Below are 9,832 nucleotides of genomic sequence, written 5' to 3'. Positions count from 1 at the left end.
CACCCTTGCTCATGTGAACTTGATTATTTTCTACTACTTTAATGCAAAGCTATATACTTATCATTCCTGCATCGCAAATGAAATGTTACTTTCCAACTATGAATATGACTATGTGGCTGGCAATGGAACCATGGTATGTGTTGATATGGTGGAGGTTCCATTGCATGGGTTATATCACCCTAGGATTAATTACCAATGCCGTCCAGTGATTCTAGCGCACTACAAGAAAACCCCGCGTCTAGCAATGCATACCTAGCAATGACTTAGATATATGTACCAAAATTTCATCCTAGATACAGATGTATGTGTTGCAATGTACGTGTATTGTCTATATACAACAACCATACGGGGCCCAGCCCACTAAGCTTCCTACGTATTCATTAGCCGCACCACTCCGTTGGATGTGGCCACGAACGACCGCAACCATAGTCCCCACCCCTCCTCCCTAAACCTAGCCGCCATCCTTCTCTTCCCATGGCACAACTCAGTCGTTCCCTCGCCGGTGATGCGGGTGGTGCTAACACGCCCAATTCTTCGCCTTCTAATGTCAGGATGACGATAGAGGACGTCTCGAAGGACTGATTCGACCATGGTTTTGCATTCGCTTACCCTGAGATCCATGTCAGATTCGCTCTCCGAGATGGATTCAGGCTACTCGGAGATCCCTCGCAAAGCCGCTGCGGCGAGATGGAGCAGGACGCGCGGTGGAGTGAGGGAACGACAGGGGTTCAGGTTCCAGGCTTATTCCTCGATCAGGTTGCTCTCTCCTTATCCATTGACTTGACCCGTTTTAACCATCTTTTTTCGATTGTTGTGCCTCCGCGCATTCCTGCCATCGGCAACTCATCATCTGTAGTTATTGTTTTCTTATTCAGAAGGACATCTTCCCTTTCTACTATATAACCCGTGCTCTATCTTCTATATTTCAATGGATGCTTTTCTTTTGCCTGAATTATGCACAAGATGGCGGCTGGATGATTCGTCAAAGACGACTCGTCTCTTATGTCCGGTGATCAATTTTTCTCTGCTCATATATTTCGTCCAGCAACCCTTGCAAGATTTGCAATTATGGTCTGCTTTTGCTTTCCGTTGTCACTGATAATTAAGCACTTGAACAGACCACGCATTTGTACGGAAGGGAAGTGGAGACAAGGGAAACGATGAAATTGAAGGTACACGCATACTCAAGACACCACTTCAGGGAAACAATTCGTTGCAATATGCCAATGTAAGTAATTTTTCATCTATCTTTATTCACATTAACCATTGCTTCATATTGAATATATGTTTATGAGAAGCAAAATATTATTGTTTCACCAGCTTATTTAGTCTGACAAACTTTCTAGGTATCTAATCATATACTAGCTGTAGTTTATGATGTTTATTAAATAATACTCCCTCCGTACTTTGTCATATATGTAGCTTGATTGCTTCCTGATGTTTCTTTTATAGAGGAAAAGAATAGGTTTATTTCTTCACACTTTCTTATACTTACGTGGCTTCTTTGCTGTTTCAAAAGGTGACTTGTTCTAAGCATTCTACCAGCAAGAAGCATTACGTGTTGGTATCGCTATTTTCTAATATAGGTACCTTTTGCTATCTATCGCACTTTGTGTGTGTATATGATGAACTAGCACACTATAAGGTCCTTTCTTTACGCTTCTTGCATATGATCATATGATCTAGATGTGTAGACTGCAGAGCATAACTGTGTGCAACAGACAATTGGTATTTCGTTTGCAGTTTGACAACCTCCATGAGTTTTTCGTTGGAATGCATGTAGTCCTTAAGTTACTGCTTGTTGGTAGAATCCTGTTATCAACTTGGATTACTCTTAGAGAATATATGTTTTCGTTAATTGTTTAGTTTTGTTTTAGTAACTTCCCTGCACATTGACTATCCTATGCTAGATGAGATGCACAAAGGTGCCAATAAATGGATTTCACACTGACGTATTGGAGTTTGTAGCAGAAGAAGGCACCATCATCATGCTCTACTAGGTATATGTGCTATAAGTAAACCTTTACTTCTCTCTTAAGCCGTACTACCACTCAAATATATTTCAACAGAGTTAAAAAATCATCTCTCGTTTATATGTATAGCTACTATCGAAATGACAATAAAATTAGGCAAAAGAAAAAGTTTACCTGTTGAACATCCATCGCTTAAGCACAAACATAAGTTGCAAGGTTGGAACCAGCCATTTACTCATTCATAATGGCACCCATTTCCTTCTGAGGCATGTCAACATGCATAGCTGATACTGTGAGGTTGTTAGTGCACTTAGCAAGTCAATCCAGCTGGCCAAAATAGCATTATCACTTTGGCATGTGGTGAACTATCCAATTATCTCAATCGCACATTGTTACCAAAACTGATAGCTTTCAAAAAATCAGGGCACTACTTTTTGTTGTAATATTTTTCTGTTGGGTGCTACGTGCAGGTAATGAAATATTGTGAGTTGATCATCTGGAGCACTGGAGATGTTTCACAGCGCACAAGTGAGTAGTTATAATATTTTCCATGGTTGATGCTTGGATTTTGCAGCTAAACATAATTAATTTTTTATTTCAGGAGTTAAATATAATGAAGGGATATTATGCTAGCAACATGTAGACCAAGGGGCAGAAGGCTCAATAGAGGAATTTATTTTATTTCTTACTATATTAGATTAAGGCGTGCACAAATATGTGCCAGGAAGCCTATGGCTAACTAGTTGATTTTATGTTCTTTTTGTATCAAGCTGATGTATGTAACTCAGATTGTATTTCTACATTTTAATTAATAAAGTTTTGATTTATAGTTAATGTATATATATTTCTTAAGTTCTGATTGACACGCTGTTAAAATATGCATTAATGGTATGCACATGATCAAAAGTTCGACTGCGGACTAGAAAATACGAAAAAGAAAAAAAAAGGTTTGTTGACATTTCATTAAATTAATTAATTGTATTATTGGATAGTAGTGTCGAGGGGGTAAGCAACAACGTATATAAGGGTTGCTAACCTCAAGTTTTAGGTGTTGCTCCGTTGCAACGCAACTATTACCAACGGACCTATATGCGTTGCATTGTGCCCTAGCAACGCCCAAAAACGCAACACACATTTATCTGTTGGTAGAGGCACTAGCAACGCCTAAATTGACATTTAGATACAGATACATCTGTTGTTGTAGTGGGGGTTGTCTTGTAGTGCGCCGTACAAACCGCGTTGACCATGAGATCTATAATGGCTCTGGGGAAGCCAGCCGTATCTTTTCCCTTCTGCACGCCAACGGATTGGTAGAGCCGGCGGGGTGTTGGAGGCACTGCCGTAGGTTGGGATAGCCTTTTAAATCCCCATCCATTAGTGATGATGGCTCTATGATCTATGCAGGATTGTCCAAAGTACACCGTGAGTAAAGCCGTATTATCAGGAGAAGTCTACTGGGGGTGTGCGGGTGGACAAAAGGGTGGGTTTGCAGTCGCGGAGAAGGCGGTGTGGGCTTGGATCTTTATACCTGGCCTCACACCAAAGGAAGTGTGAACAGGGGCAAGTCCCTGCGGATGGTAAAAAGGGTGAGATCTCTTGTGGGAAAAGTAACGCACCTCTGCAGAGTGTATCAAATTGTGGCTGTCACTCCTTGTTCCGGGAAGGGAACTGCGAACGCGGCAGGAAAGGAACTCCACGAAGTTCTAGTCAACCTGTGAAGACTGACGGGCATAGTTTTCATAATAAAAGCAACCTTTTGAAGAAATGATTTCAAAACATGCATTGACATGCGATTTCCTGATCAATGGTCGTAGCTAGTGCATCAAACACCTTTTTTACTCTTTTAGAACTTGCTGAGTACCTCTGTACTCACTTTCTTTCGACACCCTTGCTAAACTATGATCCGGAAGTGGAGGCCATCAACGATGGAGCACCAGAAGGAAGTTACGAGCTGGTCTACGAGGAACCTGATCTTACCGGCGGAGTGGAAGGAGTAGACTATGGGATAGTCTACGGACCAGATGACACGGAGGTGGAGGAGTAGTGACATACCCTAGCATCATAGAGCCGAGCAGCGTATAACTTACTTAAATAAGTTGTTGAGCTCTCTTATAGTTGTTATGAGTTGTAATCGTACTTAAGTAGTATTTTAGGGTGTTCTCATAGGACCTGTGAGAATACCAACTTGTTAAGACAATGTTTGTAATAAAGTATGGAGTGTTATGACCTGCAATGTTTCTGTTGTACCACTCTGAGGGATATGGCAATTTGTGAAGAAGTCCCTTCACAATGATCATATCAACGACTTGTATACTACAACATGCAGTGGTATGCTGGGTCACCGCAACAAGCTAACACCTTTGCAAGCTCTATGGTTGCAAGCTAATATTCTTGCAAAGTGCAAAGCCCCTTGGGGCAAGGCACCATTAGTCTTACCTTTCTTACCACAATCCTATCCCAAGTTTTTATCATACAAGTTTTTACTTGTTTATTTAAAGAGTTACTTTTATAGTTAACTTTGGTCTAAGTTAAAGGAGGTTACTAGAGTAGAAAAGTTAGTCTCAAGCTAGCCAAGCAAGATAGCACCCCTCATGACTAATGCTAGTGCTAAATACTAAAACTTGACGGTTGGAAAGGCCATACAGTTTCCGGTGTCAGATTCTTGAAAATGTTGGTGAAGTGAATGGTGAATGGTGACTGGTTTTTGAATCACAACTTGCGTTGTGGGAATGACACTAATGTTCCTACTTGAGTTAGTTAGCACATGAATAAGGCTTTTCTCAAATACTTGTGAACTAAAATTGGCTTTATGCAAATAAATTAGAGCTTAGCACCCCTTTACTAGAACTGTTAGTACTTACACTAGTATTAGTTTGCGAGTACTTTAAAGTACTCACGGCTGTGTCCCTGGCTATTCAAATGGCCAGACTATGAAGAGGAGCAGAACTATCAAGATGATGGCAATCAAGACGTCTACGACAACTAGGGAATCTTCTGACGTCAGACGTTGGCCTGTGGACTAGAGAGTCCCTTATATTTACGCCTCCGCTATGAACTTTGTGTCCGTTGATCAATAGAGCAACTATTTGTGTAATATTGGATCATGTGATCTCTATTTGTAAGACGACTATGGTATGTAATGAATGATGACTTATGATATTCAACTGTTATGTCTCGCAACAACAATATTCCTGGGATTGCGAGGTATGATATGACAGGCATCTGGACTTAAAAATCCGGGTGTTGACACGTAGAGCCTCGCCAAAACGGCTAAGTCCCAGGCGATTTGCCTTATAGTATGTTTTGGGCAATTACAAGTGCATGTGTGGCGCCGATGGGATTGGCGCCACACATCCTGCCACGTCGGAACGGCGCACCAGCTCAGCGTCGAGGGCGCCACGTCGGCTGGGAGAGTGGCGCCGAAGGCACGGGCACCACTCGAGCATGTGTGGAGCCCATGAGAGGGGCGCCACACAAAAGGGTTAGATGGGTGAAATAGTTTGCCCGGAGGGTCATTCTGTGCTATAGTTGCAACAAAGGGTTATTTTTGTGTAATTCGCCGTCTCTCACAGGGGCATTGAGGTGAACCCGGAGAAAATCAAGGCAATCCTGTGTATCAAAAGGCCAACTTGTCTCAAAGATGTGCAACGACTAACTGGTTGTGTTGCAGCAATCAGTAGGTTTGTTAGCCATCTTGGCGAGAAGGCGCTACCTTTGTACAAACTGCTGAAGAAAACAGACAAATTTGTATGGGACGACATAGTAGATGTAGCACTCAACGGGTTGAAGGAAATACTCACCTCCCCACCTATCCTAGTAGCCCCGGAAGAGTCAGAGCCCATGCTCCTTTACCTGGCAGCTACCAACATAGTCATCAGTCTCGTCATCGTAGTGGAGCGAAAGGAAGAAGGTCACGAGTATGGAGTCCAAAGGCCAGTCTATTATATTAGCGAGGTACTAACGGAATCCAAACAAAGATATCCTCACTTTCAGAAGCTAGCCTACGATGTATTCCTAGGTAGCAGGAAGTTAAGGTACTACTTTCAGGAGCATCCAGTAACAGTCGTGAGCAAGGCTCCACTGTCAACGATTCTCAACAACGCTGACGCAACAGGACGCACAACAAAATGGGGCATTGAATTATCTGCCTTCGATATCAATTACAAAGCTAGGACCGCGATCAAGTCCCAGATCTTGGCAGATTTCGTTACAGATTGGACAGAAGCTCCCGATGCAAATTTGAAGCCGGAACCAGAAACATGGGTTATGCACTTCGATGGATCCAAGCAGCATCAAGGCTCAGGAGCCGGAGTCACCCTGAAGTCCCCTACCGGAGAAGAACTGCAGTACGTTCTGCAAATTCACTTCGAAGCTACAAATAACATGGCGGAATATGAGGCTCTACTACACGGTCTGCGCATCGCTAAGGAAATTGGGATAAAGCACATCATTTTCTGCGAAGATTCCGACCTGGTGGCACAGCAAGTAGCCGGAACCTGGAACTCCAGAAACTCCGTCATGGCGGCTTACAGAGACGAAGTTGACGAGATCGCCAAATGCTTCCTCGGATACGAAGTCAAGTACATTAGGAGAGACGATAACACAGCGATAGACATGCTATCCAAGCTCGGATCCGACAGGAAACCAATTCCGCCTGGTATTTTCTTGGAGCACCTGCGGATACCCTCAGTGAAGGGCGCTAACCCGGAAAACCCAGACGTGGTAGTATCTCCGGCCAAGGAAGTGATGGTTATCATTCCGGCCTGGACACAGCCTTTTTCTGGACTACCTCATCGATCAACAGTTGCCAGAGGACGAGGTCCTCGCACGACAGATCATTAGAAGAGCACGCTCCTACACAATCGTTGATGGATAGCTCTACAAACGAAGCGCAACTGGGGTGTTTCTCAAATGCGTCTCCAATCAAGATGGCATTGAAATCCTCAGGGGAAATCCATGCAGGGGATTGCGGGCATCACGCCGCCCCCAGGTCCCTCGTTGCAAAAGCTTTTCGGCTCGGATTTTACTGGCTCACGGCTAAAGAAGACGCTGACAAGCTAGTAAAAATGTGTCGAGGTTGCCAGTACTATGCTACTAAACCAAACGCTCCAGCCCAAGAGCTGAAGACCATCCCTATCACCTGGCTGTTCGCGGTCTGGGGGCTCGATATGGTTGGAAAATTAAAGAAATCATCTCCTGGCGGTTTTGAGTACCTCCTGGTCGCTGTTGACAAGTTCAGTAAGTGGATCGAGGCAAAGCCAGTGAGGAAAGCCGATGCTGCAACGACACTAAAATTTGTTTGCAGCCTCGTGACGAGATTCGGCATCCCACACAGCATAATTACAGACAATGGCACGAAATCCTCACAAGGAGAATTGAAGGATTACTGCTATGACGTATGGATCCGGCTTGACCTTGCATCTGTGGCTCATCCACAATCCAATGGTCAGGTTGAAAGAGCCAATGGCCTCATATTATCCGGAATTAAACCACGCCTTGAAGAACCACTGTGCGACGCGCAGCTGGAGCTTGGGCTGATGAGTTAGACTCTGTTCTGTGGAGTTTGCGAACTACCCCTAACAGGTCAACCGGATTTACTCTATTCTTCCTGGTATATGGATCCGAAGTCGTGCTCCCCTCCGACATCATCCACGATTCACCGCGAGTCTCCGCCTACAATGAAGAAACTACTGACGAGGCCAGACAGCTATCTGTGGACCTGATCGAAGAAGCTCGGAATTTAGCTGACCAACATTCCACCATCTACTAGCAGAAGCTCCGACGCTACCACAGCCGTCGAGTTCGGAATCACTCGTTCATGGCCGGAGATCTGGTCCTCCGCCTTCGCCAGGTGAAAGACCATAAATTGCAATCCCCATGGGAAGGACCCTTTGTCGTTAGCAAAGTGCTTCACAACGGATCATAATACCTTGTTGATTTTCGGGAACTAAAGGATAGACCTGCTAACTGGTACCGGAAACGCAAGAACGTCCCTGGAATTGCACAGCTACGTCCTTTCCACACTTAGCAAAATTCTCGAATTACATATCCTGTAATATTTATACATGATCAATGAAATAAAGCATATGGTTCACTCTTTGAGTCTTTTACCTCCTTTACTTATTCATTTTTAGATCGTGTATGTTTTCCGACTAAAACCGCAGAGCTGGATCTCTCCGCCTAGTCGTGTATGCAAGTTGTGATTTTTCAAAATCATCCTTTAGGACGTGAGCTCAAGTTTTCTGGTGGAAATGTTTTTTTGTTGCGAACTCATGGATTCCCGGTAGCGACTTCCGGCACCTACGTTGGGGGCTTGTTTCCGCGGTTATTGACGGATCGCCATTGGGCTTCGTCGCCGCTGGCGAGCGTCTCCGGATAAAGGTCCTCTGGCTCGTGGAAGTTCAAATGAGCAAGCCAGAAAACATAAAACCAGCACTTGCTTTCAACAAACGAAACATGCAAATAAATTTAAACGGATAGCAGGATAAGTTTTTTCCGCCCATGCATAAGTGTTTCGTCCCGAGCTACTCAAGAATTTAAGTTATATTACAAACCCACTCCGGGGCCAAAATAATACATTGATGTCTACTCACACTTCTTTTCCTGTAGACAGTGTTGGGCCTCCAAGAGCAGAGGTTTGTAGAACAGCAGCAAGTTTCCCTTAAGTGAATCACCCAAGCTTTATCGAACTCAGGGAGGTAGAGGTCAAAGATATCCCTCTCAAGCAACCCTGCAATCACGATACAAGAAGTCTCTTGTGTCCCCAACACACCTAATACACTTGTCAGATGTATAGGTGCACTAGTTCGGCAAAGAGATAGTGAAATACAAGTAATATGGATGTATATGAGCGGTAATAACAATCTGAAATAAAGATGGCAGCAAGCAAACATGTAACAGAACTTGTTAGAAACGGTGTTTCAATGCTTAGCAAAAAGGCCTAGGGATCATACTTTCACTAGTGGACACTCTCAACATTGCAATCATAATTGAATATAAATATAAGCACTTCACTATGCTATTCTGAATTACTCTCTGGCAAGATAACGAACACTAATTCATCATGTAGGCAATCCTTAAATATGTATTCCCAAGTACTAATAAACACCCCACGCTGTCACTGTGAGCATTCATAGGAGGTACTAATGATACGTCTCCGACGTATCGATAATTTCTTATGTTCCATGCCACATTATTGATGATATCTACATGTTTTATGCATACTTTATCTCATATTTATGCATTTTCCGGCACTAACCTATTAACGAGATGCCGAAGAGCCAGTTGCTGTTTTCTGCTGTTTTTGGTTTCAGAAATCCTAGTAAGGAAATATTCTCGGAATTGGACGAAATCAACGCCCAGGGGCCTATTTTCACACGAAGCTTCCAGAAGACCGAAGATGATACGAAGTGGGGCCACGAGCTGGCGACACACTAGGGCGGCGCGGCCCAAGCCCTGGCCGCGCCGACCTAGCGTGTGGGGCCCTCGTGTGGCCCCCTGACCTATCTCCTCCGCCTACTTATAGCATTCGTCGCGAAACCCCCAGTACCGAGAGCCACGATACGGAAAACCTTCCAGAGACACCGCCGCCGCCAATCCCATCTCGGGGGATTCAGGAGATCGCCTCCGGCACCCTGCCGGAGAGGGGAATCATCTCCCGGGGGACTCTTCACCGCCATGGTCGCCTCCGGAGTGATGAGTGAGTAGTTCACCCCTGGACTATGGTTCCATAGCAGTAGCTAGATGGTCGTCTTCTCCTAATTATGCTTCATTGTCGGATCTTGTGAGCTGCCTAACATGATCAAGATCATCTATCTGTAATGCTATATGTTGTGTTTGTTGGGATCCGATGGATAGAG

At 44.2% G+C, this 9,832-nt stretch overlaps 1 long non-coding RNA gene across 3 annotated transcripts; it reads left to right on the top strand.

Moving 5' to 3' along the window:
• Positions 1-378: 378 nt before the first annotated feature.
• On the top strand, positions 379-2,782 carry LOC127295320 (uncharacterized). Of its 3 annotated transcripts, XR_007847712.2 has the most exons (7): positions 379-756; positions 876-1,009; positions 1,119-1,228; positions 1,520-1,586; positions 1,911-2,000; positions 2,444-2,501; positions 2,575-2,782. It is a non-coding gene; the product is annotated as an uncharacterized lncRNA (long non-coding RNA). The 3 variants fall into 3 exon arrangements; XR_007847711.2 differs by having other exon boundaries at positions 380-1,009; positions 2,575-2,781; XR_007847713.2 differs by lacking the exon at positions 1,520-1,586 and having other exon boundaries at positions 380-1,009.
• Positions 2,783-9,832: the final 7,050 nt, after the last annotated feature.

This window comes from Lolium perenne, chromosome 4 (assembly GCF_019359855.2).
Source record: "Lolium perenne isolate Kyuss_39 chromosome 4, Kyuss_2.0, whole genome shotgun sequence".
NCBI classification, from domain to species: domain Eukaryota; kingdom Viridiplantae; phylum Streptophyta; class Magnoliopsida; order Poales; family Poaceae; genus Lolium; species Lolium perenne.
This window is presented reverse-complemented; position numbering and strand designations above follow the sequence as displayed.